Raw genomic sequence first — 23,662 nt, 5'->3', positions numbered from 1 at the left:
CCTAGGGCTGTTTGAAGATGAGCCTATAAAGTGATTAGCAGAGAACTAGCACACAGTAAGCACTAAATAAATGTTACTATTATTAACATCCCACCTACCTTGGGACAGTTAGTCATGCCCTCCACCTAAGCATCCTCCACTTGGGAACTATTTGCAGGTCTGTGTCTCTCCCTGCCTCTTCCTACCCCTGCCTGATTTGTGGGGCTATGTGATATGCAGGGCCCTTGTTCAAAATTACTAAGAATTTTAAGACGGTGACAGCAGAACATTAAACCAAGTGTGGAGTCCTAGCCGCAGGGCCCTGTGTGACCACCGACTCTTAAAACCAGCCCACCCCAGCCAACCGTGGGCCTGGCCCAGAGTAGGTGTCAGCTGCAATGCAACACAGCAAAAATGCCAGCTGACATTGAGATGGGGCTTTATGATTTCCATCTAGAATTTCACTTCCTCCTTCCCATAGAGAGATAGCATCAACCCCAGTTGAAGACACATGAACTGCAGAGCTGGGATATGAATACAGGCCAGCCTGGTGCCAAAGCCCTGCCTCTTGCCCTCTGGCAACCTGGCCCCAGGGGCTGAGCTTCGTCAACAAGGCTGTGATGCGGCTGGGCCCAGAGAGAGGGAGCTGGAGGGACTGGGACTGGCCCTCTCCTCCCGGGGCAAGCTGCGTAAACAACTGGCTCCCTGGGGCCAAGGCTGCAGCACAAGGAAAGGGTGCAGGAGAGGGCAAAGGGTCACTCTCAAGAAGGCTCTGCCACAGACTCCAGCCCGCACTCTGGAAATTTGACCCTGCTTCCTCAGCTTAAAATGCTCTAGGGGCTGCCATGGGCCTCAGGAGAAATTCCCAAGTCCTTAGTACCCTGCTAAACCTCCAGGTCTGGCCTGGCTGTCCGGGGCTCTGCCCATGCTCTGCCCTCCCCCCACCATCACCATGGCCTTAGACACACTGTTCCCCTCCTTCACCCCTTCTTTGCCTCCTCAACTTCCTGGCACCCTTCACACCTCAGCTAAGATGTCACCTTCTCCAGGAGCCCTTCCCAGACCCCAGAGGAGAGGAAAACACCTCCAGTGATAGACTCCAGAGCCTCCAGGAATCCCTCCTTTCAGCATTTGTCACATGTGTAATTACCTGCTCTGGGTCACGTCCCAACTAGGGCAAGGGCCGCTGGCTCACAGAGCTTGGCACATCAGAGGTACCCGGTGGACTGAAAGCATCATCCTGCAACAGAGGCAGGAGAGTCATGCATTCTTTCTCCCCTTCTCTCCGTGACGCCCGGACCCTCCTTTTCTTGTCCAGCCTTCTTGAGCTCAAGGTGTGAAGAGCCCAAACTTGCAAAGGGAAGAGAACCACCATAGAGTATGCACCCTCCCCCTGCCAGCCCTGGACTGGGTGCTGTACATCCAGTTACTACACGCAATCCCCTCACCGCCTTCCTGATGTGGGGGGTAGCACAGGTATAAATTATTCCTATTTTCCAGAGAAGACCGAGGCTCCAGAGTTGAGGCCACCCACCTGAAGTGGTAATAGGTTGGAAGTGGAGGACACAGGATTTGAACCCTGGTCTGTCTGATGCCCAAAGTAGCTGGTCTCTTCTCTGCCCAAGACCACACAACCCCTGTGACTCACCATTCCCAGCCAGAGACTAGTGTCTCACCCACCCCCGGGTTCACACACCCCAGCCAGCAAAGCTCTCCTGTCTTGTCAGCAATATACCAGCGTAGGAGACAGCCCTCTGTCAGTGAGAGGCCAGTGCAGAAGTCACCCTCACCTGGGTCAACAAAATGCCAGCGTGAAAGAAACACCCCCCAGGTCAGTAAAACACTATGGGGGAGACACCCCCACTGAGAACAAAATGCCAGTAGAGGAGACGCATCCTGCACCCCAAGTCAGCAGAATGCTAGCGGGAGGGACAATGCCACAGTGCCAAGTGTCTCTCACACTGCAAAAGGCCCATGACATGGGATGGGGGTGCACACAGAGAAAGTCCTCCAAGGTGATGCTCCCAGGGTGGGAGAGGCAGAGGCTGCGGCTGGGGAGTGGGGCAGACTCAGGTGAGAGTTCTCACATGGCACTAATGAAATCAACCACTAGCCTGCCCACTGCCCCCCCACCTCCCCAGGGACCCTCCAGGCTCCAGCTGATGCAATGCCCAGGCCAGATAATTGTTTTCTTCCCTCCTTAAAGAGCCAGCTGCTATTGCAGCTGCAGACATCACTCAGACCCCTGACAGACCCGGCAAAGCTCAGCACGTGGGCAGGAAGAGGGGGAGCCCAGAGAGTAGCAGCTTCAGGCCTGGGCTCCACAGAGTAAAATCCAATTAAAGTCCAGAGACCAGAAGTGTAGCTGAGCAAGGAGGGAAGGACAGAGAATAGTTAAGCAGTGACACAGACCACATGCCCCGAGGGAAAGGGACCACGGTCCCTGCTGGGTCCTGCACGCCTGCCCTAGCAAGTACTTGGCACAGGGGTGGTTTGTGAGTTCAGCAGTTACCTTCTGAGCTCTCCTGAGTGCCAAATACTGTGCTAAGCAGCTCAAATCCACCATTTCATTTACTCCTTCCAGAGACATAGGAGGTTCGTTCTACTGAAAGAGGTTCAGAGAAGGGAAGTGATTTCCTCAATATCCCACAGCCAGGACGTGGCAGAGCCTGGGTTTGAAGCCGAGTTTAGCTAACTCTGGGCTTCATACCCTGCAAAGGGCCAGGTAAGTGTAGAACCCCAGGGCTGGAAGTCCCTAAGCCAGGCAGTCAGACAGAGAAGGCAGAGAAGGGGTCTGTGGGCCCTAAACAAACTCTAAAAGGGCATGGTGCTTGGTTTAAGCATAGGTTGCACTTGCTCCCTCTCCAGCAGGCCCCTGCCCAACACCCTCCCTCCCCAGCCAGAGATGCCCCATTAGGCTGCCCACATGCCCCCAGGGACTGTTGGCAGCTGCCTGATTACAGTCTAATTGGTGGCTGGCAGCAACTATGTGGATGGCTCATTAACCTCTTAGTGACCAGGTCCAACCCAGAAAGACCCTCCTCCCACCACTTCAGGCCCCAAACCCAAGGAACCTAGACTTAAGAAGTCATCATGGGTAGAGGACAGGACTAAAGGGGCAGCAGCCTTCTTCCCTGCACTCAGACACCTTTAGGTCTAGAGTTAGACACTGACAATCACCCAGGTTCCCAAGCCCCCCAGAAGGACCACATTCAAACAGCCCCCAGGTGGCAGCATCAGCCAGTGCCCCTTGTTCTCTGGCCTTGGGTTTGGCATTGCCTTCCCAATCCAGGACCACAGGAGCAGTGGGTTCTTCCTGAGCTTTCAGGACTAGGGCACTGTGAAGAAAGTCACTCCTCACGACTGGGTTGTCCAGAGGTGATGGGAGTATGAGGTCCAGGCAGCCAGGAGGCCAGCTAGGGAATATATCCTCCCCATGAATGAGAGGGTGCCCAAGTTACCCACCAAAGGGCTTGCCAAGCCTCCCTGAACCCTGGGCTCCCCACCATGCTATTGACCACTGCTTTTCCTAGCTTCCCAGAAGCTCCCCCTTCTCCCCCAAGGCTGGAGTGAGCGCCACCTCTTTTCTTTCATGGGGTGGGGGGGGTCCTCTGGGCGCCACAATGGTGTCACATTGGGAGGAAAAAGTGGCCGCTTCTCAACCCGGGCACAGGCAGGAGGGAGAAGGCAGGCTGCCTTCCAGCTCCCTTTCCAGGAGGGATTCTAAGCACTTTGCAAAAATGCCATGCGAGGCAATGCTGTTGAAGACCAGGGCCCCAGGTGCTCTGAGCATCAGCAAAGAACTCAAGACTCTGAGGCTCCTACCCCATTTTCCAGTTTTCCCCCTACACCCCAGGTCCCCCTCTCATACCTTAGCCCTCGCCCCAGAGCCCTCACACACACTGTGCTCATCCCCGGGCCCCCACCGCCCCAGATCCTGCACACTCACATCTCTACGTTGCGCTTCACGGCCAAACCGCCTCCCCTGGTCCCCCAGACCTCCGCAGCCCCCTCCCCACGTCCACTCCCAGGCGAGCAAGGCCTACTGACTTACCCGGAGGTGGGGCCGGGGTCCAGACAGGAAGGGGAGACTCCGCAGGCCGAGGCGTCTCCGCAAGGCGGGGCAGGTGCTGCCCCGGGACCCCGCCCCGCGGACCCGGCGGTAGGCGCGGCCCGGCCCCAGGCGGGCGCGGACTCCGAGTGGGGTAGGCACGCGGGGCGGGGAGGGGCGGCGAGACAAGCTCACGGGGGCATCGCCCGCCACGGGGCCGGGCAGCTCCGCTCCGCCCGCCTGCGCTGCCGGCTCCGCAGCAGACACCGTTCTCAGTCGCCGCCGGGTGCAAAGCCGGAGCTCCGGCTGGCGGGAGGCGAAGAGGGAGGCGGGGCCTGATGGAGGCGGGGCCTCTGCTGAGGGGGCGGAGCCACAAGGACTGGGCGGGGCCAATGGGACCGACCCCTGGTAGTGGGCGGGGCCCAATGAAACGGACAGAGTCTGGGTTTGCCTGGTTGGGGGAGACCTATGTTAACGCGCCCTCGAGTGCGGTGAGCCTCGAAGAAAGGTGGTCTGTGGAAGCCTCAAATCTTTCGATGTCCCTAGGACGCTCCTGCCTCCTGCCTGGCCACCCCTCTCTACCACCACCCCTATCTGTTCTTTCTCATCCGTCCTTCCCTTTGGGGCACCTCCCGGGATCTCACTTCCACTGCGGCGCCCCCTGCCCTACCTCGGACTGGATCCAGGAACGTCAGATGGTGAGAGAAGGGAAAATGACTTACAAACATCAAGTCCACTTTACAGATGAAAAAACCGAGGCTCAGAGAGAAAAGACGCCTAAGTGCCTGCTATGAAGAAAAAGACTTTATAATATCCCTGTCAGACAGAGGATAAGGCAGTAGAGAATGCCCTACCCTGAGACCCAAGTTAACCTCCTTTCCCTGTCCCCTCTACTTCTCGTAGGGCAGTGGTTTTCAACTTGGGGCGATTTTTGTCCCCCAGGGAACATTTGATGATGTCTGAGGACATTTTTGGTGCTCACAGCTAGGGGTTGCTACTGGCATCTCATGAGAAGAGACTAGGGATGCTGCTAAATACCCTGCAATGCACAGGACAGCCCCCACACCAAAAACTGTCAGGCCCAAAATGTCAACAGTGCTGAGGTCGAGAAACCTTGCTCTAGGGCCTGGCATCTGCCTAAATGAACTTCCAAGTGGACTTCCTGAGTCCTGGGTTCCTCAGCAGCTTGGGACTTTAGGGGGTTACTGTATAAAGTCTCCCCTAGGGTCATGCCTGTCCCCAACTTGTATGTTTAACCTTCCTTAGGACTGGTCAATTCCACTCTTGGGCTCTAGAGTTTTAATTCCATTCATTTACAGAGAGGACAGACAGTATTATTATTTGCTAGAGGCAGGTAAAATGAGTAGTCCCCCTGCTGAGGTCATAAATTAAATGTGAATGAGGAGTGGGCAGGTGAGGGGGAAAAAGAAAGTTATTGGGATTAAAGGACCCTCCTGGGGACAGCTAGCTCTATCTTCCACATACCTTTCATCCTATTTCATCCTTCTCATCTGGCCTATGAGAAGGGTAAACTGAGGACCAAAAATGTGGAAGCAGCTTTAGGCTGGGTCCCACAGCGGTTGGAGGGGGATCTGGGACTCGTGACTTCATTTACTTATCAAAGTTTTGCTATCATCTAATCTATATCAGGCCTAGACCAAGAACTAGGGCCTGTGTGGTAGAATGGTCATTCTGGGGCAGCAAAGGGGATTAGCTTGGGGGAGGCAAGATGGAAGCCAGGGAAGCGCCTGGAACAACGGTGGAGGTAGGGAGAGCGGAGCCTATGAGGATGTGGGAGAGGGGAGAGGAATCAGGCTCCCTCTGTGCTCCTCCTGTGCCCCTTTCACAAACACATGTAAGGCGGGGGCTCCCTTTGGAACCATGGTCCCTTTGCACATCTGATGAAAATTTCGGACTTTCTCTCCAGAGAAATGTACAAGTGTACATTTTGCATATAATTTCAGGGTCTCCAAAGTTCAATATTGACTTCCAGAAGGATTGGGTGGGAGATGGGGGGGCTATTAATTCTTAAGTGCATATAAAAGAATAAACATGCAGGAATAAAACTATAAACAAAAAATAATGAAAAGGGATTCACTTACCTGATATTAAAACATATTATAAAGTCAATACATTTAAATCAGTATGGTATTGAACCAGGACTAGATAGCTGGTTGGAACAAAATGGAGTATAGAAATGGTTCCAGCCACACAAGGGAATTCAGTGTATGAAAAGATAGCATTTCAGATGAGTGACAGGAAAGATAGGCCTTTCAACAAATGGGTGGAGGCTGGGTGTGGTGGCTCATGTCTGTAATTCTAGCACTCTGGGAGGCCTAGGTGGGAGGATCACCCAAGGTCAGGAGTTCAAGACCAGCCTGAGCAAGAGCGAGACCCCATCTCTACTAAAAATAGAAAGAAATTAGACGGATACTAAAAATATATAGAAAAAATTAGCCAGGCATGGTGGCGCATGCCTATAGTCCCAGGTACTCAGGAGGCTGAGGCAGTAGGATTGCTTGAGCCCAGGAGTTTGAGGTTGCTGTGAGTAGGCTGACACCACAGCACTCGAGCATGGGCAACAGAGCAAGACTCTGTCTCAAAAAAAAAAAAAAAAAAAAAAGGGAGTGGAATAACTTGCAAGTCATTTGGGGAAACAGAGGAAAGCTCTGACCTGGCCCGGTGCAATGGCTAATGCCTATAATCCTAGTATTTTGGGAAGCCAAGGCAGGAGGATCACTAGAGGCCAGGAGTTTGAGATAAGCCTGAGCAACATAGTGAGACCCCATCTCTATGAAAAATAGAAAATTTGGCTAGGGTTGGTGGTGCACACCTGTAGTCCCAGCTACTCAAGAGGTTGAGGTGGGAAGATTGCTTGAGCCCAGGAGCTGGGGGCTGCAGTGAGCTATGGTTGCACCACTGCACTCCAGCTTGAGAGACAGAAAAAAAAAAAAAAGGAGAAGAAAGCTGTGTCCTTATCCTACAGTGAAATAAATTCCAGGTGGAACACATATTTAAATAACAACACCATAATGCATCAGAAGAAAACATGAGTCAATGTTTCAATAACCTTGAAGATGTTAGACTTTCTAAGTATGATGAAACCTAGAGGGCATAAAATAAAACATCGATAAATTTGATTATGAAATTTCTATACAGAAGAAATGACCATAATCGAGTTTGAAAGACAAATGACAAATTTGATGGGATAAATCCTAGTTGCTGTCCACCCTGCCTGCTCTGGCCCGCCAGCCCCTCCCCCAAGCCGAGACCAGGACTAGCAGGAGGGACTGCCGAGGCTGTGAGAGTTGAGACCAAGCACATGGCAGAGGCTTCTCCCGAGAAGTCCTGGCCAGCGCCCACCTGTTCAGGGCCGGGAAGCCCCGGAAACCCCAGCCGGGCCATCTGGGTCCTCAGCAGGTGCCTTAGCACAGCCGAGCCAAAGTCCGCACGGAGGCTGCTCACCACATCCCCCACGTGGGCATCCTGAGAACTGCAATCCTCTGTTCCAGCTCAAGCCCCTTCCTGACGTTAAAGAGAGAATTTTTTTTTCTTAAAATAAATAACAGCTAATTTTTGAGGGAACTAATCATATTCCAGGCACTGTGGTAAACACTTAAAATAGAGTATATCATTTGACCCTCAAAACAATTCTTCGAGGTAGATCCACTGTATTATCATCTGCATTTGACAGGCAGGGAAACAGAGGCTTAAGAAAAGTGACTTACTTGTCCAAACTCTAAGTGATGGCACCAGGATTGAATATCCCTTTCTGGCCTCAACTGTTAATGTGATAAAGCCAAGCCCTTGAAAAAATTCAATAATACAAACTTATTTGAGGTTTACCTTGATCCAGGCCTTGTACCAGGTGCTTAGGGATTCAGAATTGACGAAAACAGTCATCAGGGCTGACAGGCAGAGAAACACTCCTCATACAGTGAATCTCAGACATGGCAGAGGATGGGGCCGAGGAGCAGGGAGGCATCCCAGAGATGATGTCCCTGGAGCTGAGTCTTGTGGAGTGAGGGAGAGGTGGGGTCAGGACTGTACTTAGGAAGGCAGAAAGGAGGACAGGTGGGGCTTGGGGGAGGAGCAGAGGTCTACACGCCCCGAGTTTGGGGGTAGGTTGGGCATGCAGCTGAATAAAATACACCAGGACCAAGCTAAGGAGTTTGAGAACTTTTCCATGTTTCATTTGACTTGGTCTAGGGGTACCCTGCTCTGCCAACCCAACCTGGCTGTTTCCTTCTAGTTGCTTCCTACCCCAGTTCAAGGTATGCCTGGAAATCTGAGAGTCACTCTTGACTCCTATGTCCTAACTTCTGTCCAATTCATCATCAGGGCCTCCCTCCTCGATGCTTCCCAGGTTCACCTGCTTCTCTCCGTCCCTACTGCCACTCCCCTAGTCCAGTCCTCTCACTCCTGAATTCAGCTCCTGCAGGTGACTTGGTCTCACCACCTCCAACCTCCACATGAAAGAACTCCTTTTGAAACAAATCTGACCACATCCCCTCTCCTATTGAAAACACTTTTCATTGATTCATTCAGTGAATATCAAGTATTTGTTATAGGTTGAGCACTGAGAATTCAATTATGAGCAAAACAGACATAGCATTTAAAACCTATTGGGGTGACAGACATCAACCAAATGATACCCCTAAATAATTATAAAATGAAAACTGGGATTCGTGCCATGGGGGGGCCTGACCTAACAAGGGAGATCCTCAAATGCTCCCCAAGGCATCACATCGGAAGTTTGAAAAGCAGTCAGCTGGGCCAATGAGCCAAGGATGGGGTAAGAACTTATGCAAAGTCCCTGAAGTTGCTTCTCTGAGTCTCAGTCTCCTTCTCTGTATAATGGGAATATTTAGGGTTGTGAAGATTAAATGAGTTAAAATGTGTAATGTCCTTATAACAGGGCCTAGGACATAATAAGTTTTCCATAAGTGTTAGCTATAATAATAATTATTATTATTATTTTTAAAAGTACAGAGCTATTGGAAGTCTTTCAGCAAAGGAGTTAAATGAGAAAGTAGCATTTTTCAAAATGTCACTCCAACTGCAGTGAGGCAAATGGATTGGTATAAGGAAAGAGCAGATTGGGGGGAACTAATGAGGAGACCTTTGCAGAGGTCCATTAGAGCCGTGGGGCATTTGGTCTAGGGAGGCAGAAGGAATTGAATTTTGTGGTTTGGGTGGTAGACACTACTGGGCTTGATGTTTTATTGGTGGTGGGAAGCCGTAGGAGGTGGTAAGGAGGACTCTCAACTTTTTGGTTCCAGCAGCAGGGTGGGTGGTGATGTTTTTCACCAAGAGAGGAAAGCCTGGAGGATGACCAGGCGTGAGAGAGATGCTGAGTCCAGTTCTGTATGTATTTAGATGCAGGCACTGTGGGACATCCCAGATGAGGGGCTGCATAGGCAGCTGATTAGTTTTGGAGTTCAAAGGAGAAATTGTGGCTGGAGAAAAAAACTGAGATTGTTCACAAATAAGTGATAAATGGACCACCCTCACCCCATCCGTGAAATGGCAGGAGGAAGGAGATAGACGATTTTTTTTTTTTTAAGACGGGGTCTTGCTCTGTCACCCAGGCTAGAATGCAGTGGTGTCATCATAGCTCACTGTAACCTCAAACTCCCAGGCTCAGAGATCCTCCTGCCTCAGCCTCCAGAGTGGCTGGGACTACAGTTGTGCACCACCACACCCAGCTAATTTTTCTATTTTTTTGTAGAGACAGGGGCTTGCTCTTGCCCAGGCTGTTGTCAAACTCCTAACTTCAAGCGATCCTCCTGCCTCAGCCTCCCAAAGCGCTAGGATTACAGGCATGAGCCACCACACCCGGCCAGTTAGATGATTTTTAAGGTTTCTTCTGGTTCAAACATGTGTAGGATTCCAAGTGTTGAGGTCAGTAGGACCCCAGAGACACAGAGAAAAATTGGCATGACCTGAAAGACTTGGCAGAAGCTCCTTGGGGACTATTTGTTATTCTTCCATCTATCTTTTACTGAGCAGCTACTATGAGCCGCTTGCTGTCCTGGGGATGAAGGGTAAACAAGACTCAGCCCCTGCCCTCAAGGAATTCACAGAAAAGGCAAAGGTCAAAATAGTATCCCAGGTGCCTTAAGGCAGGCTTGGTAGACCAAGCAAGGAATGCTTCCTAGGGGAAGTAACATCTAAGACAAGACCTGAAGGCCAGGCAGAAGCAAGCTGTGTGGGGAGTCCAGAGCAGGGAGGGTGTTCGTGTTGTTTCAGTGCTGATATTTTAAAGAGCATCCTCCTCTTGCATTTTTTACTTTGGACTGTACCCATGTACCCTGATAGTCCATTCAAGGAACAGAGGCCCAGGCAGTAGTGGTTGCCTTTTTTAGGTTCCGCTGAATTTTCTTTCTCCTCCTAGATCCTTCTTGTCAGTGCTTCCCTGGCATCATCTTCACACTGCCTGCCAGGGGTGGGAATTGGGTCCAGCAAGTGAGGCGCCTAGGGTACAAATGTAGGAGGTAGTCACTTTCAGGTCGTCAGCGTGCTCCCTGCCCTGCTCCTGCTCACACCCCCACTCCAGCCTTTCCCAGCTGCCAGGCGCTCTTCTCTTTGCATCTTGCTATTCACACATGTGGCTTCCTCTGTTTACAATGACCTTCCCTCCATTTGCCTGAGAAAAGCTTGCTCACTTGCTGAGCTCAGATGTCACCACCTCCTGGAAGTCTACTGCTTTCCTCAATCATCCCTGCCCTCCTCCTAGGCCAAGATGGTCCTCTGTGCTCTAACAGCATGGTAAAGACTGCAGGGCACACTGGTTAACAGAGCAGGCTTCGGCAGCAGAGCCCTGCTGTGCTGTTGATTATCTGTGAACCACTCTCTGAGCCCGTTTCCTTCCACATGTGTGAAATATGGTGCTGACTTCATAGGGGAATTGTAAAGATTAAATGACGAAGTGTATGCAAAGTCATCAGCAGTGATTGGTACATGGTGCTCAGTAAGTGGTAGCTATTGTTATTACTTTGTGTATACTTCTTCTAAAGGGCTCATGTGTTGTAATTAGTTTCTGTGCCATTATTTTTACTATATCATAAGTTCCTCGGGGTAGGGAGGAGGAAGAAGGGGAAGAAGATATTTATGAGTGACATTTAGCAGGCATTAAGACATGTCTGCTGAATAAATAAAGGAAAGAAATGACAATTTCATGGGGAAAAGTTCTGGGCCGGAAATCTGGAACCTTGGGCTCCAATCAGTGATGGTGCAGTTTCTGCCTCATTCACATCCACTTTAAGGAAAATCTGTCCAAACCACAAACTGTTGGGGTCATGCCTTAGACCACATGGCCCCTCTAGCCTCTAGACTTGAACACATGGGGCCAATACCGGAGTCAAGGGTCACCATTCCATATATTACCTGGTGACCTCTGACAAATGGCCTATGCTATGGTTTGGATGTGCACCACACAGTTCATGTGTTGGAAACTGAATCCCCAGTGATGCAGTGTTGAGAGGCGAGACCTTTCAGAGGTGATAAGGTCATGAAGGCTCTGCAGGAGTGGGTTAAATTATGGCGAATGTAGGTTCCCGATAAAAGGATAAGTTCAACCTACTTCTTTCCTCTCTCCATCTCTTTTGCTTTCTCACTCACTTGCCCTTCTGCCTTCTGCCATGGGATGATGCAGCAAGAAGTCCCTTGCCAGATGCAGGCCCCTTGACCTTAGACTTCCCAGCTTCCAGAACTTAAGAAATAAATCTCTGTTTTTTGTAAATTACCCAGTTTCAGGTATTCTGTTATAGCAGCAGAAAACAGACTAAGACAGCCTAGTACAACAACCTGAGATGGGCCAGTTAGAGCTTCTCTTGAACCAAGGAACAGAAAGAAATTGTCAGGTGGCAGAGGGAGTTGAAGTAGAGAGGTCAGTAAAGCCATGTGCAAGGCCAGATAACAGAGAGCAGAGACCAAGAGGAAGCAGAAGCCTGAGTGTTGGCAGAGGAGAAAGGAGCAATCTTATCCAGAGATGGGGAGGAGTGAGGAGATAAAGAGAGTGGGACCAGTGAGTCCTAGGCCTGTATCTTTCTTGTTGGCCTTTCAATTCCAGTTCTTACAAGAAACTCCTTTGTATTTCAGCTAGATTAAGAAGGCTTCTGTTCCTTGTAGCCCAATCAGCTTGACCTTACTGTGTCATTTTGGCAAGTTCCTGCTCCTCTCTGGGCCTCAGTTTGACGAGATTATCTCTAAGGTCCTCTCCAGATCAATGTTCTTTTTGAACATTGTATAGACGGAATGGTTTTTAGGTTGTTGGCAGCAGAGTTTAGTATTAGTTACAAAGTGACATCCTGGCTCCCAAAATAGATTGGTGGCTGGTTAAAGAGCCTGATAGAGGATCCAACACACACCTGGCTTTGAACCTGAGACCTGCTGATACAATCTGCCTCCCTCTTTGATTGTATCTTTTGTTGGATCACGAAGGAACTGAGGAACCAGGGCTGGTGTTTCTCCAGTATATTTTGGCTGCTGAATGTCCTATCTGCCCCCTTAATACTTTCCTGGACCCACTTCAGCAGCTCAGAGGATTTCATTGCCAGATCTGCTCCAAAGAAAGTGCCACTCTAAGAAGAATTTGAACAAAGAAAATTTCCTTCTTTGGTATTAAGATTCCTGCCTTCCAGTTGTTTGGTTCTGAACCTGGCCCTGCCTTGATCCTCCCAAGCTAACAACTATGTTGATAATAATACTTCCTTGCTTTTGTACGGTGCTTTGTACTTTTCAGAGCATTTTAATGCTTATTATCTTATTTGATATTCACAGAAACCTAGGGAGGAGGGCAAGAAGGAGAGGCAGAGGATACCTATCACTTCTCCCATCCCATCCAGGCCCTTAACACAATTTATTTGAAAAGATCTTTAAAAATTATTCCTCTGCTCTTCTTAAAACAGATGGAAATACTGAGATTGAGCTTGATTAAGTGACTTGCCCAAGATCACAGAGCAGGTTAATGGCTGAGTAGGATCTAGAAGGTTTCCAATCAAGGATCATACTTAAGTTTACAGTCCTCTTCTCAGGACTTGCCTAATCCCACCTTGCAAAATGTTACTGGCTATGACAAGAGACCTCAAAGAAAAGTAGTGTTCTTGGTACTTGTGCTCTTTTGGGGCCTGCAGGGATTATTCATAATCTTAACCCTCCACTTCTTACAGAGACTTAGCTACCCCACAGTGGCTTGGGTAGCACCAGGAGGCTATAGAAGTAAGCTAAGTTGGATGTAAGGGTTTTCTAACAGCTCCTTAGGTATTGGCAAGGATAAATGCTGTTAGAAGTCTTGGTTTTTGTGTTTTGATTACAGAGCACTTGGTGGAAGGTAAGACAGAAAAGGTTGAAAGCCATCAGTCTATCCCTCCATCAGCACCTCTAAAAAAGATGAAAAGGTAATGGTCTCTGCCCCCCGTCCCTCCCTAAACTCTACTCTCAGCAAGGACATCTTTTCCTGGGCACTCTGTTTTGTGCCCCCTTGCCAGCTGTACCCATTGCTGCACTCCCACCTGGTCATTCCAGAGCCCATCCCTCCCAGCCACAACACGGAGTCAAGTTATCCTGGGAGGCAAGCAGCAAGCTCTCCACAACTCAGGTCTAATAGTTAGAGGCAGCTGTGGAGGCAGACAGGAGTAGGCAGCTTCACCTGTGCTTGCTCCAGGGTCAGCCCTCGCTCCTTTCCCAATGCCCCCAGCAGAGAGCTTAGTGTGCTGCTCTTATGGCATTGCCCAGCCCAACAACTGCAAACAGCATAGCTGGGAAGTTAGTAACTGCGGTCAGTCTATCCCATGGCCAGGGCAACACTGTCAGCTGGGGTGAAGACAAGAAAACAGATGTGCTTGGAATTTCAAACAGAGGGAATTTATTTCAAAGGACTGGTTAGGAATGTAATAGAAGGCATGAAGGAGCAAAGAGGGGAAGGTGGGGTAGAATAGAGATTGGTAGCTGCAACTTCTACCACCCCAAAGCCTGGAGGATCAAACGGGAGGGTGTTACTACACCCAGAAGTGCACTTGTTGCTGACACTACTGGAGCGCTGTTTTTGCAATGATGCTGCTAGCAGAACCAAAGCCTGCAGCTACCCACTGCTGCCCTTCCATACCACCGCCACTACTGGAGCATGTAAAGCAGTCCACTACCACTGCTGAAATTGCTGAAGGTCTCCAAGCCCATAACTGCCAGCTGCTGCCAGAGTTTCCAGCAGAGGCAGGTATGGAGGCAAGGTGGAGGCACATGTGACCCCCTTTCAACTCCTGCTTCCTTGAATCAAACCAGAGTAGATGTGGTTGGATGGGACAGGAAGCAGAAGGGAGGTCTAGAAGTGAACTCAGTAGAAGGGATGAGGAGGTTGGCAAGAAGGCAAGGAATGGGCACAGAAGGGAGAAGAAGGCATCAAGATTGGTATGAATGGAAGAAATCAGAATTTTGACCCCAGAACTGCCTTGCTTAAGTTCCACTTTTGAGCCTCCTTCTGCTTTCTGGCTCCCAAATCTTTGTTGATGGAGCCTGGACGCTGGGCTAGCTTAGGTTCAACACCAGTCCTGCCATTTCTGAGCTGGGTGACTTTGAATAAATTAAATCTCTTCTTTAAGTTTTCTCATCTGTAAAATCAGTCTAATAAAACCTATCTCATTGAGTGGTTTAAAGATTAAATGAGATCAACATATGTTAGCTCTTACCTATTGCCAAGGCCTTCCCCCAACCTTTTACAAAACTTTATTCCCCATCTAATAATAATTACCATAGTGGTCACTTGTTGAACAATTCCTCTGTGCCAGGCAATATGCTAAAGGATACAACAGGGTTTTCAAGCCAAGAAGGAGTCACTGGAAGCTTCTCACTGCAGAATTTTCTTCCTCTAATAACTTAATTCATATTATATTACAGAGTGTCTACTACGTACCAGAGAGTAGACTGGCTTACTTGCATTCATTCATTCAACAGATACTGATTAAGTACCTACTATGGTCCCAGGCACTTACTAGGTACTGGAGATACCAAGATGCACGTAGCTCGAACCTTGAAGGACTTACAATCTACCACTCTGTAAGTACTGTGTAATGAGTATAGGTACATGAGGTGTTCTTTCTTTGTGGGTTTCTCGGTTTGGGCAACCCCACCTTTGGCTCCAGACACTACGACTGACAATGATTCTCATTCTGTTGTTCTGGCTTGACCTTGGAACCCTACCTTCAGGACACACCTTTGAGTTCTCATTCCCCATGTGGCTACCAGGTTAAGAGAAGAGAAAATTTTTGCATTCCCAATCTCTGCCTGCTGGGATTCCCCTCCAGAGGAAAGGAACTTAACAGATGTCCAAAACGTAGGTGGATAGCTACTCTGGGTTTTACCCCATCACACTTTTGACACTGCTGTATCTTAATTCACTAATAGTTTCCTAATTGCCAATCCAATGGATTCTTTGACCCTGTGCAAATCTTTTGTCCCTTTCTCTCTTTGTGGTATCACATACCACTGAATTTTCTTTACATCTTTCACCTCTCTAGCTCAGAGAGGTTAAGCAAATGGAGCAGGGACTCAAACCCAGATCAGGCTGACTCCAAAGCACATGCTATAGCCAATACTCCATCCTGCCTCCCAAGGTGGACCAACAGTCTAGATCTGTGCTGTCTAATAGAGCTACATGCTATGGTTTCAATGTCCCTTCAAAATTCACATTGAAATTTAATTGCCATTGCAACAGTGTTGACAGGTAGAATCCTTAAGAGGTGATTAGGTCATGAGGGCAGAGCCCTCATGAATAGATTAATGCATGGTAATGGGTTATTGAGGGAGTGGGCTCCTGATAAAAGGACAAGTTTGGTCCCCTCCCTCTCTGTCTCACACATGTCTACTTCCTTGCCACTTGATACATTCCACCATGTTATGACGTGGCAAGAAGGCCCTCATCAGATGCCGGGCAGATGCCTGCGCTATGCTCTTGGACTTTCCAGTCTCCAGAACCATGAGACAAATAAATTTCTTTATAAATTACCCAGTCTTTGGTATTGTGTTATAGCAGCAGAAAATGGACTAAGATACCACATGTAGCAATTTAAATTTAAATTTAAATAAAATGAAATTTAAAATTCAATTTCTTGGTTGCACCCACCATCTTTTATGTGCTCAATAGCCACATGTGGCTAGTGGCTACTACATTGAATAGCACAGATATAAAGCATTTCCATAACTGCAGAAAGCTCTATTGGCTAGCATAGGTTCTGTCCTCTGACCTGTTCTCTTTACACTATTTCCCTTTATTTATTCTCAGGGAGTAGACAGCCATTGTTTGGTCTGCCCAATCCTCTACTTTCACTTTTCAGGGAAGTGTTGCTTTATCCTCTGCCCTCCAGCACACCTTTATTCACAGGGTTACAGTGGATACAACTATGTTTATACATAACCCTGTCACCCCCTCCACAACAATGTTGTTAGGGTCAGTGGTTGACATTTGGCCAAAGCTAGCCCAATCATGAGCTCTTCCTCCCCAGAATTTGGAATTCAGCCTAAAAATCTAGTCACCTAGATGATCTTTTGAATGGAGGCAACCTGGGATCCATAAGTAACCATGTTTTCTATGATACGGATTAGAAAAACTGGTTTTCAAAGAGAGAGAAAAATGATAAAAGAGTTATGCATATTGGAGATAGTTGGATCTAAGCATTCAAAGGGTGTTAGGGCTCTGTCTCCCTCACTTTCTTTGAGCTCTGCCTTCCTCTGTGATTTCTTCATGCTCAGACAGGCACTCTTCATGAAGCGGGAATAATGGCCACGCTCAGCTCCTCATGGCTCAGGATCTCTAGAAGAAAAATCCTATCTCTCCTACATCTACATTTCAAACCTTTAAGAAGGCTTTGCATAACCTAGTTTAGGTCATGTGCCCATCTCTTCAGAAACTGTGACCTGTCTTAGCAAGGTTTCCTAGAAGGCAAAGCCTGAAGAAAGGGATTATGTGCTAAACCTTTATGTGGGAGGCACAGCCCTGAGGCAGTAAGAATGAGGAATAAAGGAAAGCAGGAAAAGATGGAAAGCAATGCAAGGAAATGTGTGCTGGCTACTTTACAATGAGCTGTGAAGAGACATAGCTAGTCTCTTGACAGGTACACCTACCGGCCAAGCATAATGTCTCTAGACAGGTTGTATGGAGAAATCACGTCTTGAAACAATCCATCAGAGGAAGGAAGGGAGAGTGAATTGTTCTATCCTGCTCCTTCTTGTTTCCCATTGATGAGTTTGCCCAGGGGTAGCTAAATTCCTATACTAGGCTGCTTCACTGGCCCCTTCATCAGCTGCTGAGGAAGCCAGATCCCACGATCTGTGAAGTGGTATGTCACCAGGATCTGAAATTTGAAGAAGAAGCCATAGACCCCACTTATGCAACTAGCTGGCCTCAGGCAGCAGAACTGTGAGGCCTCACTCAGACTTGGTCAGCAATGTCTCTGGTTGAGGTAAACCAAATGGCTAATAGTCTGGGAGCCAAATGACCCTGAGAGACTCTGAGGAGGCACTGGGCCAAGATGTGGGGATCATGATGATTGGTCAGGTTGGGTCATGTGCCTAACCCTGTGGCTGATGGATTATAGGAGATATACTATGGTAGGAAGCATCCTGTCCTCCCTCCCCTCATGTCAGTTCAGATCCTCAGGAAATCAGACACCAAGACAGGATAAAATGCTAGAAATTGCTTATGAAAAACACCTGTGAAAGAAAATGGGAGTTTTCAGGGGAAGACTGAGAGAGCCATCACACAATGATGCAAATCTGACTCTAAGTAAAGGAGAGAGGGAAAGGAGTTCCAGGTGGAAGTGTCTTAGACTGCAGTGAGGTTCTAAGGAAAGTTTGGCAAGGCTATTGAGGAGTCCTTGAGTCAAAGTCATCCATTAGAAGAATATCACTTATTCTAGGAACAGGCTTGTCTTAAAACACCTGTTGCACTCAGTCATTGGCTAGGAGTAGCCTATGGGAAGTAAGACCTCAGAGTGAAGGGCAATAGATTTCATAGCTCAGGATGGATTTCAGAGCTCAGGAGCTGGACTGTTGGTGAATGAAAATTCCCCTAATCAGAGATCTGAGAAGTGCATTCTCATGGCCACACACCCTCAAAGCCCAGTCTACATAGAGATGAAGAAGGATACATTCTACAATAAAAAAAAAATGGTAGGGTGCCAATTACCAGTTGAAAAGGCAAGGGGTATTGATCAGGTAAGAGAACAAATGTCTACCCCATAACTTACAATGTCTCTCTGGTAATTCAAATTTCACATATCAAAACCTGTAATCATGACTTCTCCACACTCTGACTGTTCATCCGGAGACTACCATCTTCTCAGGTATGAAACACCCTTGTTCTTCTTGTTCCCCACCTCCTCCTCATAGCCAATCAATGGTCAAATCCTTTCAATCTTACCTTGGCAACATCCCCTTTGCATTTGTATCCTCTTCCTTTTATTCTCATTGCTGCTAATATGTTCAGGCCCTTGCCTAAACTATTGCAGAAGTTTCCAGCTGGTCATTCTGCAACTCTATTTCATCTTACTCTCTCTTCCAAATTGCCTTTAAACATAGTATTGACCATGTCACTCCTCTTTGTAAAAACTTCTACCATTGGGAATGTAAGATGGTACAGCAGCTATGGACAACAGTATGGTGGTTTCTCGAAGAAAAAAAAAATAAACATAGAATTACCATATGATCCAGCAATTTCACCTCTGGTTATATATATGCCCCAAAGAGTTGAAAGCAGGAACTCCAACAGACATTTGTATAGCAATGTCCACGGCAGCATTACTCATGTAGCCAAAAGGTGAAAACAACTCAAATGTCCATCAATGTATGAATGGATAAACAAAATGTATATATACAAACCATAGAATGCTATTCAGGGTCGGTCGCAGTGGCTCACACCTGTAATCCTAGCACTCTGGGAGGCCAAGGCAGGCAGATAGTTTGAGCTCAGGCATTCGAGACCAGCCTGAGCAAGAGCGAGACCCTGTCTCTACTAAAAAAAATAGAAAGAAATTGTCTGGAGAACTAAAAATATATATATATATATAAAAAATTAGCCAGGCGTGGTGGCGCATGCCGGCACATGCCGGCGCATGCCTGTGGTCCCAGCTACTCAGGAGGCTGAGGCAGTAGGATTGCTTGAGCCCAGGAGTTTGAGGTTGCTGTGAGCTAGGCTGACGCCATGGCACTCTAGCCCGGGCAACAAAGTGAGACTCTGACTCAAAAAAAAAAAAAAAAAAAAAAAAGAATGCTATTCAGCCATAAAAATAAATGAAATTTTAGTGTATGCTACAACATGGATGAACCCTGAGGACATTATGCTAAGTGAAATAAGCCACGCAAAAAGAACACATATTGTATGACTCCACTTGTACATGTCACCTAGAATAGGAAAATTCACAGAGACAGAAAATAGAATGGTAGTTACCAGAGGTGGGGGTGGGTGGGTAGAAATGGGGAGTTAGTGTTTAATGTATACAGAGTTTCAGAATGGGATGATGGTAAATTCTGGTAATGGTTGCACAACAATGTGAATACACTTAGTGCCAATGAACTGTACTGTTAAAAATGGTTAAAATTGCTTAAAAACAAAACATGTCCACCATTAACTTCCCATAGCAGAAAATAAAATCCCAGAGCCTTAATCTGATCATAATATATCTTTCCGTATGATTCTTCTTCCTTTCCCTCATACTCTATACTATTTCGTCAACTGATCCCTTGCTTCTGTTTGCCCTAGTGGCTGCCTACACATGGTATGCTCTTCTCCAATTCTACTCACTTTTCAAGACCAGCCTTTAAATGTCACATTCTTGCAAATCTTTCCTGAACTATCCCCACTATTTTGTACTAAGTAGAAGTAATCTATCCCTTTTTCTTTTATTCTTATTTCAGCATATTGCAGGGGTACAAAAGTTTAGGTTACGTATATTGCCCTTGCCACCCCCCACCCCCACCCTGAGTCAGAGCTTCAAACGTGTCCATCCCCTAGACAGTGAGCATCGCACTCATTATGTATGTATGTACCCATCCCCTCCCCACCCACATCTGCCCGACACCCAATCAACGTTATTGCTAAATGTGTTCTTAGGTGATGATCAGTGAAACCAATTTGATGGTCAGTACATGTGGTGCTTCTATCCCTTTTTTGAACTCCAAAAGCTCATGAACTTTCTCTCTCTTTAGCACTAACTGCTTTTCTTTTGGGTCAATGAGATAATGGGGTGTGGCTTAAGGAAGTCCAGCTGGCTGTCTAGACAGGTCCTTCTACACTGCTATAACCTTAAGGAATTTACCATCATCCCAGAACTGATCTTCAACTCTGCAAACTCAAGAGCCTAATTAAAAAAATTTTCTTTTTTATTTGAGAGACACAGTCTCACTCTATCACCCAGACTGGAGTGCAATGGCCCAATCATAGTTCACTGTAACCTCGAACTCCCAGACTCAAGCAATTGTCCTGCCTCAGCCTTCCAAGTCACTGGGACTATAGGCACGTGCCACCATGCCTGGCTAATTTTTTTTCTAGAGATGTGGTCTCGCTACATTGCCCAGGCTGGTCTCAAACTCCTGGCCTCAAACGGTAGTCCCACTTTGGCCTTCCAAAATGCTGGGATTACAGGCATGAGCCACTCTGCCTGGCTGAGAAGCCTGATTTTAATAGTAAGCAGAGAGTAGAACCATTTCCCAGAGGGGCTCTTGTATTTACTAAGCTCACAGAAACTGATAGTTATATAAAGTGGAATCCAATTGATTAATTTACAATAAGAAATACAATTATCAAAAGAACTGGAATCCTCTAGATGGCAGATCACTGAATTCTGTCCCAACTAGCAAGACATTTGCTGGGTAGGCAAGACATTTGCTGGGTATCACACCAGGAAAGCATGTTGATTTTAAGAAGCCTTTCTTGGCCGGGTGCGGTGGCTCACGCCTGTAATCCTAGCACTCTGGGAGGCCAAGGCGGGTGGATCGCTCGAGGTCAGGAGTTCGAGACCAGCCTGAGCAAGAGCGAGACCCCATCTCTACTAAAAATAGAAAGAAATTATATGGACAACTAAAACTATATATAGAAAAAATTAGCCGGGCATGGTGGCGCATGCCTGTAGTCCCAGCTACTCGAGAGGCTGAGGCAAGAGGATTGCTTAAGCCCAGAGTTTGAGGTTGCTGTGAGCTAGGCTGACACCACGGCACTCACTCTAGCCCGGGCAACAGAGCGAGACTCTGTCTCAAAAAAAAAAAAAGAAGCCTTCCTTAGCTGAGGCAGTGTGAGACACTCTCATCCACAACAGGGATTACATGGACAAAGAAATCCTAATGCTCAGGTTGGCTTGACTGAGACAGGGCTTAGAGGGGCAATGGTAATGCTAGCCTCTGTAACTGTTTTGTTTTGGGATGTCATGGCTGATCAAGGTCTTTGGTTCACAGAATCTCTCTCCAGATAGGACACAGAATGATTTGTTGACAAGATTGATTAGGCTTCTGTGTATTAAATTACAATCGTATCTGCCTTCTTGAGATTCTTCCCATATGACCTGGATCAGAATTTGGTTTGTTTTTTGTTCATGTTTGTAGACAAGCTCTTAGCTTACTTCCATGGATAGCTAACTTCATGGTTGTATTAGTTTAGGCTAGCTAGGTTATACTGCAGTGACAACCAACCAAAACAATCTCAGTGGCTTACAGTAACAAGGGCTTGTTTCTTGTGCACATGACATTATATTTCACGTGGGTCAGCTGTGGCTCTGCAGATCTTCCTTCCGGGACCAAGGCTGAAGAAGCAGCTCTATTTGAGATCTACTTCTCTCGTGGCAGAGGAAAAATAATACGGCACAATCATGAGATGGCTCATAAATTTCTGCTCAGAAGTGGTGGCTTATGCCATTTCTACTCACATTTCATTGATCAAAACAAAGCCAAACTTGAGGACATTAGGGTGAGAAGTCTCTCACCCTAATGTTCTAGGGACAGGCCAGATATGGAGGGGCAGAAAATATTGATAATAATACAGAGAAGTCTACAGCAAGGGCTAATATTCAGCTTGTATGTACCAGTATGATTGTTATTAGTTATAATATTGACTATTAAAATATTGAAATACTTCAGTACTATCTAGTAAATAGCTGTTATTCTAAGCCTCCTGACAACTCCCTCCCTTGAGGTCTTCTGGGACCCACTATTCACAACCAGCAACTGAAGGGTTAACACCTAGCACAGGGGGATACTTGTAGGAGCCTATGTGGATTTCTAATCTGCTTGATCAATGCTTGAGCACTATTTGTTAAAAACATTTAATATCACTTTTGGCTAATTTCTACTAATATGTAGATTTTTACTAGCTTAATTCTGAGGGCAACCTGATTTCTAGGCTCTTGAATGGAAACTGACTGTAGCCCCTATGTGCGGTCAATAATTATAACAATGTTCACTAATTTGTACTGCTTCCTACACATTTTTACAGATCTTTGGCAAGTACAGTATACGCAGTATTTTTGCTCTATAGGTATTTGTAGAAAAACTTCCCTAGCTTTTCTTCTCATCTAAGTTTATCTTTCTACAGTTGCAACATACTATTTCTCATTTTGATTCTCTCTTATTTTTATTTTTTTAGAGACAGAGTCTCACTGTTGCCCAGGCTGGAGTACAGTGGTGCAAGCATAGCTCACTGCAGCCTTGAATTCCTGGGCTGAAGCTATCCTGCCTCAGCCTCCCAAGCAGCTGGGACTACAGGCACACATGCACCACCAAGCCTGGCTAATTAAAAAAAAATTTTGTTGTAGAGATGGGGTCTTGCTGTGTTGCCCAGGCTGATCTTGAACTCCTGGACTCTAAGCAATCCTCCCACCTCGGCTTGGAGGACAGGCGTGGGCCACTGTGCCTAGCCTGAGTTTCCCTGTTCTTAATCTTTCATGCCATTTCTCATGTCTGAAAATGTCATCATCATCTCCAACTTATTTATAACACTTTTGGAATTTACAAAGCATTCTCACATTATTTCACGCCATCTCCCCAACATTCCCAGGAACTGGGAATTAGATCATTTTACAGATGAAGAAACTGAGACTTGGTGGAGTCAGGTGTCTTATAGTTAGTTAGATTTTGTTCATTCATTCATCAAATACTTACTGAGTGCCTGAAGTGAGATTTATTGAAATTGGATTTGAAAACAATTTTCTTGAGTTCAAGTCAAGTGTTTATTGTTCCATTATTCTCAATTACTTTATTACCAGGGTCATAAACCCAAAGGAAACAAATTTTAATACTGTGTTGATTTTATTGTGATTTGTAAAATTCAAGGATACCATCAGCAGAGGCAGTACCATTTCTCTCTGTTCTTGCTACCTAATGCACTAAGTGTCTCATTGTTGGTAATTCCATTCAATACTTATTTGATGAATATATCTACAGGTTTTGAAGTTATTCAAATTGGGTTTTGACATTTACTAGCTGTGGGGCCTGGATCAAGTTACTTAACCCTTTCGAGCTCCAGTTTTATCATCTGTAAAATGTAAATAATACTAATGCCTTTAGACTAAGTGGTTGTGGAGACGAAAGAGGTAAGTATGAAAAAGCAGATGCCCACTGTGGCTGTGATTTCCAACTATCTTTGATAAAGTTTTA

The 23,662-nt window shown here is 46.9% G+C and overlaps 1 protein-coding gene across 7 annotated transcripts in view; it reads right to left on the bottom strand.

The window, feature by feature from the left end:
- The window catches only part of RIMS3 (regulating synaptic membrane exocytosis 3), an 85,742-nt gene extending 63,415 nt beyond the window's left edge, over positions 1 to 22,327 (bottom strand). For 3 of the 7 annotated variants that reach the window (XM_045548126.1, XM_045548119.1, XM_045548124.1), the window contains exons 1-2: positions 2,492 to 2,725; positions 1,130 to 1,219 (exon numbers count right to left, since the gene is read on the bottom strand). The gene's annotated coding sequence lies outside the window, so the exon portion shown is untranslated. Of the gene's footprint in view, positions 1 to 1,129; positions 1,589 to 2,491; positions 2,726 to 4,033; positions 5,075 to 18,443; positions 18,690 to 21,725 lie in introns of those variants that run through there. The other 4 variants (XM_045548120.1, XM_045548123.1, XM_045548121.1 and 1 more) reach the window with 4 other exon arrangements.
- Between the last annotated feature and the right edge of the window lie 1,335 nt (positions 22,328 to 23,662).

The sequence above is a fragment of the Lemur catta genome, chromosome 3 (assembly GCF_020740605.2).
Source record: "Lemur catta isolate mLemCat1 chromosome 3, mLemCat1.pri, whole genome shotgun sequence".
NCBI lineage: Eukaryota > Metazoa > Chordata > Mammalia > Primates > Lemuridae > Lemur > Lemur catta.
The sequence above is the reverse complement of the archived record's forward strand: the minus strand, read 5'-3'. Positions and strand labels throughout refer to the sequence as shown.